We start from the raw sequence: 7110 nt of genomic DNA, 5'->3' as shown, positions 1-7110 counted from the left end.
TAAAGCCTCGAATTGTCATTAAGAGAGGATTTCTCCTTGTGCATAGAATTATACCCTCAGGTCATAGGTACTGCATCTCACTTGTTATCTTATGAGACTTAAACATGTGCCAAGTTAGGCATATTTGGATGATAGTTGGTATAAAATTATTTAAAGTTTAGGAAAATAATAGTTAATTCACTGTATGAAATAACAAAAACCAAAGAGAAATAATTTCACTAAACTAGGAAATAAGTTTCCTAAAATCAGAAGGAAGTCAGTTTTGACCTGCATAAATATCTTCACTGATGTTTATAATACGGGATGCCTTGCTTATACCACCTCTGCTTATGTGGAAAATTCTATCAAAAACATCTGGATGGCCATAATGCATCCGCACTCTATAGAATAATGGGGAAAATATAAATTTCATATTACAAATTATGAAAAGGGAAGGAAAAAAACAAATTCTAGTAACTAACACTTACTTGAGTGGATTAGCAAGAACTCGTTGGCCAAGAGTTACAAAGCTTGTTTCTTGGTTGGACATGAATGACGCCAAAGATGAAACACTGTATGGCAATGTTCAGGTAAACAATACGCATTCAAAACAGGGTGCCATGTAATAGAAACACCAATATACCTGCCAGTAAAGACATGTTCTCGGACGCCTAAAATAGTTGGTTTATGTTTTCCATGAAATGAGTGGAACTCCTCAAGAAGATTCCTCATCTTCAAAGCCTCTTCAAAATAGTTATCCTTTGAAAAAGAATAAGAACAATGCATCAAAGAACAATGAAGATCTGAACTATAAGGAAATGCATACATGAGCCAAAAAAAAAAAAAACAGCAGCATATGCATATATAAGATCCATATGCATATAGAAGAGCATAGGCATTGCAAGCACACAAAAAAATGTTAAAAAGTAGTACCACCAGCTTCAACTTACAAGAAAACATCAAGTGAACAAGGTCTTAAACTGAAATGTTCCAAACATTAGTATCATGGTTCAGAAATATCACTCAGAAAAAGGACACAACATGTATATGAAAAAACTAAAAGCTAGCTTAATACACAAGATAAAAGCAAAATGAAACAATAAAAATATAAAAGAGGCTTTTTTTTCATCATCATCAGAGCCATGTTGGTCCAACTATTATGCTACCTTGATACTAGTGAAACTAGATCACCTATGCATAGTATTAGGATGGTAACATAGTGGTGAAGGCTCCTCGTATCAGATACTCAAACACAGGTTACAGTCTTAGTCTTACAAAAGACAAAATTCATACTTATACAATGTAGAAAAATTGTGTCCAGGAAATGTAGAAGAGAATTTTAATTAGACTTTAGATTACAATAATCATTCAAATAAGTTATATTTTTGAAATCTTGGAAAAAAATTATTTGATTCATTATTTTTGACAAATGCACAAGAGACTAACTGATCTTATGTTGGGCATAACAAACTAAAGCAAACAAAAATGAAGTGTTATGATGGCCCTAGAACAACCCCAGAATAGACTTGAGCTAAATTTCCATATGGGATAATCTGATTTAATGGTATTGGATTGGGTAAGTGCAATTTTGAGGAGTTGAGAGTCATATATACTTCTCCTTCATTCTCTTTCACCACACTCTTCCCTCACTTGATCGCCTCTCTTCTCCTGCACACGCAATGCACGATGTCACTACCTCTCCCATGCTTGTGTGGCTGGGCCGCTATCATGCTTGAGCAAAGGGAGTCACTTTCAACGTTGGCTATCTCTTTCCTCCTGTTGGTCAATCATCCTTTCCCTCCCAAGCCTATCTCCCTCTTTCGCCTTTTTCCTGCCTCACCACTGCTCGCAATCAGAGAAAAGGTGTGCAACCACTGGCATCTTTTCTCCTTCTTTCCTTTCCCTTTTCACTCCTTCCTATCCCTGTGTTGTATCCCACCACCCATTGAGTCAACCCCTTTCCCTTCCTTTTTCCTTTTCTTTCCCTTTTCTCAGCACCCACAGCCACCACAAAAAATTACTCCCTTGGGCAAAACGACCATTGTCGGCGTGTTGTATCCAAGGCACCATGACCAAGTCTTGCCTTGTACATCGATCAAGTTGAATGTAAGATTTCAATGAGTAATTTTATTGTTGATATTGAAAAATAATTATTGTTGTTGAACTAATCTAGACCTGACTTGTTATTTGTTTCATGTCATTGAAACTCTTATTTTGTTTCATCGATCAAGGAAAAATTGCAACATAAATATTTTATTATATTTCTAATTAGGGTAGGTATATTTGGTTTACGATGGAAAAATAATGGTTGGGTGTTAGTAGTGGAGTTGTGTAATTGAGATATATCAAGGTACCAATATCAAGATTGAATCCATCGAATTAGAATTCTAATTAATTTCTAGAGTTTTGTATTTTGAGTTTTCTGAGTTATTTCAATATTATATTTATAGATATTCCTTTGATGTTCACTAATTTTCAGACCTCACATCTTTATTTGTTTTACATTGAGGTAGCTAAATATATCCTTTGACTCGTTTACGTGTTCCTTGTGCATGAACATAGGAAGGACTTATTTTCAAAATATAAAAAATATTCTTCAATTAATACATGTCATTAGATCTTGTTTTCCCTTCCCTGCTACTAGTTGATTTATACATTAATACTCGTGCATTTTTATGTTGTATACTTTACCTAGAGAACATATGCTAGTACGTGGTTAAATTAGGCAACTTTTATCAAAAAGTTGAATTAGATTAGTCCTTCGTACTAATTGATAAAATGTAAATCCGAAGTAGAATAATTGTGGTATAAAAATTTATTTAAATACTAAAAAGTAAAAGCTTTCAACCTACCCTTATACTACCCTTATACTAGAATCCTTGTCCACCCATGAGGTTGTGATAGTGAGTGTGGTCGTCGGCGATTAATATTTATTTATGTGAGGAAGTTATATCATTCTATATCAATGATGAAAGCTTTAGGTTATACATCATATGATGTCATTATACACTTGAGGACCTTGGTTCAAGTGATTCACTTATTGGAGACACATTTATTAGTGGTGACTTAAAGATGATAATTAGAAGTACATTTACATGTAATCAGGGTTTGAAATTTCGAGCCGTATCGCGCGATACAGACAAAATTTTCCGTTCCGCCGACAGACCGACATCGGCACAGCGATTCCGACCAAGAGATGCCTCCGGAGGTGTCGCCGAGGCCGCGCAATGCTGCCGGAGGCGTCGTGCTGGCCCGGCGATGCCACCTGAGGCGTCGCATGAGCTAGGTGACACCTCTGCATGCGACCGGGGGCGCGGCGGTCATGATTTTTGAGTTTTTTAACTTAGGATTTAATTAGATTTTAATAATCAATTCCTAGCTATAGTTGGAAATAATTTAAATAGGCTTTATTAAAATTCATAAAATTATCTTATTATTTTTTTAAAATATTTTATTTTTTATTTTTAAATATTTAAATTAAATTTTTTATTTTAATTAATATATTTTATATTTTAAAAATATCAAAACTATACCAGCACGGTACAATACGGTACTGAAACTGTATCATTCCGATCCGGGACCGAAACCTCGGCACGGCTTGAGATTTTAAACCTTGCATGTAATAATAGATAATAATAGATATTGGCAACTTTAACTAATGATAAATAAGTGCAAAGAGAATACGAGTTAATATTTTATATATATATATATATATATATATATATACGAGTTTGATATCCTGCGCGACAGCCCGGTGCGCGCTCGTGCACGATCCGATCTCAGCCGTCCACGCCCGAACCGCAACCGTCCATTTATCGTGATTGCACAGTGTTTCTCCTCGGACCTTCGCCGCTTCTCCGCCTATTCACCGCCGTCCGACCACCTCCGACCGCCGGACCGGGCCCGTTGGAACCGCAACTCGACGGCGGTCCGGAGGTGGCCGGAGTCCGGCCCCGATTCGGCCGGAATCCGGCCAAAATCCGGCTAACAGTGTCTGTGGCTGGCCGCGGTCGACGCGCCGGCGCCGGGCGCGTCGGCCGGAGTCCGGCCCCGATTCGGCCGGAATCCGGCCGAATTCCGGCGAAATCGCCGCCAGAACCGTCTGCTCTGTTTCGGCCGGAATTCCGGCCGGAATCTGATGTCGGTGTGTGCGTCATCGAGTTGCGCTTCCAACGAGCCCGGGATGACGGTCGGAGGTGACCGGACGGCGACGAACGGCGGCGATGAACGGCGAAAGGTCGGCTGATCGCGCAGCGGGGTCGCGCGGGGGCGTCGGGCAGGATATCAGAGCTCTATATATATATATATATATATATATATATATATATATATATATATATATTAAATATCTCAAATGAGAACTTAAAGTTATAATATAAAATGTGGCATATTTGACTTTAATGATCTCTTAATCAAATTAAATTCTTACTTACCCATTAAGTGTTCATTTTTGTGTTTTTCCATAGCCTTCAATTTTGTAAGCATAGGCGATCTATGAAGTTATAATTGGTTTTAGTCAATACTTAGGGGGTGTTTGGTTGAGGGTAATCCATGATTACCTTGGTTATCCCGTCAAAGTTATCAACTAAAACCCTGTTTGGTTTAGTTAATCTGTGATTCCCTAGTAATGTTTCATTCCCGACACGTCAGCATACATCAGCAAAACAGGACATCCAACCCGGAATTGAAAAACCAAGGAAAACTTAGGTTTTTCTGGATTCCGGGGTTAAGAAATTTTTTTTTACACAATTGCCCCGCTGAGCCCTCCCCGAGCGAAACCGCCGCGAGCCAAACTTTCCGCGAGCCAGCGGAAGCCTTCGCGAGCCCTCCCCGAGCGAAACCTACTGGCAGCGGCGGTGATTTCGAGCCTTCGTCGAACGATCAAGCCCTCCTCTCCGCTTTTAAACATTCGAAGCCTTCCCCTTCCGCTTCCGCTCCTCCTCTAACTCGACTCCCGTCCTCGATCGCGCGACCGAAACCCTAGCAGCGGCGGCGATTCCAAGCCTTCGTCTTTCGATTCCAACCCTAGCGGCAAAACTCGCTTCCCCTTCCAATTCCGCTCCTCCTCTAACTCCGCCGCGCCGCCCCTGACCTCCTCGTCCTCCTCCTCGCGGTGAATATGACTTCTTCCCATTCCTCTGTTCTATTGCGATTTCAAGCTAGCTGCTTTGCACTATTTTGTGTTGTAAACCCAACCCTTTGTGTGAAAAATATAGGTTTTTGTTTTTGCGGTTTTTGTTTTCGCAACATCTTAACACATATCAGGACAGTTGCAGTAGAGTTAATCACAGCAGTTGCATGAGTTTGATAGCTCAGAGATGTTCAATATTGCCTATTGTTCATTTAAAATGATTTCATAAGATGGTCACAGAACTTTTGGTAATTGCATCTTGTGGTAATAGCTATATCTTAAAATGATTTCATAAGATGGGAATTTTCTCGTTAGCTATAACTGTGCACAACCTAAACTGTGCACCAAGGGATATCATCATTTTGTACAAGTTAAAGATAACTGCAGTTGCTAAGTCACTTGGTTTGGGTTTTTCAAGTTTACTTCCCTGCAGTTGGCAATGCCTACCAGAATAATGTTCACAAGTTTTTGCTTGAACAGAAACATATGACTGTATGATGCGTTGCTCTATTAATGGGCACACTTGATGTACAACTCTCATTGTTGTTACTAAAGGCTTTTGACAAAGAGTTGATAAGGTTGTAATTACTTTTTTATGCAAACCACTTAAAATTTTTTTTTTCTTGCTAAACAGGTACTAATGCGAGCTGCCCAACGCTAAGCTGACAAAATTTGAATTACTTGACTGTATTTTGTACATCCTAAAGCACTTACACAATGTAAGCGACCTGATGATCCCTATGTAATTGTATGTTTTCTAACCAGCTGCCGCAGGTTGGAATGATTATCACAGTGAATTCCTTCAATCTTTGACCCTTTATGCTGTAAAATGTGAGGCACTTAAAAGGATCAAGAGCATTTATATACCAAGGGAAGGGCCTTTCTTTTAATCTAGTTAAGATTCGTATCTTGATTTGTTTGTTGGAGGGTCAAGTAAGGATGGACCGATTTTAGCTCCCTTTGGGTTGAAGGTCAATATCCTGGTGTAACTGTTGCAATTGAAGATGATTTATTTGAACAAATTGGTTGTATTTGGGTGTCTATGTATTTAAACATAATGTCTTTCTTGAAATTTGGGTGTCTATGTATTTGAACAAATTGGTTGTATTTTGATTTGATTAAGTTTGAACAATTTGATTGTATCTAAATAGTTTAAACAATATGGTTGTATCTAGATTTGATTAAGTTTGAACAATTTGATTGTATATAGATTTGATTAAGTTTGAACAATTTGAACGCCAACAGGGTAGGCATTAATAATTAAAAAAAATGCTCTTCTGGCCCTTGATTCTGATCGAATGTTTTTTAACAAATCAAAAAATGAAATTTTTTTATGGTATTTCATTTTAAAATAGTGAATAACTTTATAATTGAACTAAGGGTAATATAGTAAATGTTCAAATAAGTAATGCATTAAAACCTTCAAACAAACAAGGTTTTGTCTCATTACCTAAGATTAAACCAAACAACATTAGGTTATGTTTTATTCCCTATAACCTTAGTTATGTGATTACTTGGTAATCACATAACCAAGGTAATCACGGATGACCCCCAACCAAACGCACCCCCATATCATTCCAATCATAACCCAAAACTCCAATACAGGTCGAGATTTTAAACTAAGACAATACCAAAGTATGACAATATATTAAGGCACTAAGCATTCTAAAGTAATAATCTGATGTGAAAGGGCATACATATAAAAATAGCAGACAGCAAAAGAAGCAACTGAAAACCATAGAAAACGACCAAATATTCGGGTAACAGCTGATCGACGTGATGTTGGATGGTACCGACATCATCAGGATATCTAGAACACCTGCATCACAAATGCTGACAAAATTTGAGCAACTAAAAATCTAATTGGTTAGCAGGAACATATACAAACAAGTGTAAAAGAACTTACTTTCTATAAACTTCATCACAACATAGGTAGGACCTAGGCTAAGAAACCTGCTTAATTGTCGTCGAATTCACACCATTATTGAAGGCAATGATTG

At 38.0% G+C, this 7110-nt stretch overlaps 1 long non-coding RNA gene across 1 annotated transcript; it reads right to left on the bottom strand.

The window, feature by feature from the left end:
* Positions 1 to 265: 265 nt before the first annotated feature.
* Positions 266 to 732, bottom strand: LOC141812425 (uncharacterized). Its single transcript, XR_012600302.1, has 3 exons — positions 623 to 732; positions 468 to 551; positions 266 to 380 (listed from the first exon to the last, which is right to left on the bottom strand). It is a non-coding gene; the product is annotated as an uncharacterized LOC141812425 (long non-coding RNA).
* Positions 733 to 7110: the final 6378 nt, after the last annotated feature.

This window comes from Curcuma longa, chromosome 19 (genome assembly GCF_044706935.1).
Source record: "Curcuma longa cultivar G26 ecotype Majalengka, Jawa Barat chromosome 19, ITB_CL_G26_1.1, whole genome shotgun sequence".
Lineage (NCBI taxonomy): Eukaryota > Viridiplantae > Streptophyta > Magnoliopsida > Zingiberales > Zingiberaceae > Curcuma > Curcuma longa.
Note: the sequence above shows the minus strand (reverse complement) of the source record. Positions and strands in the feature narration are given on the sequence as shown.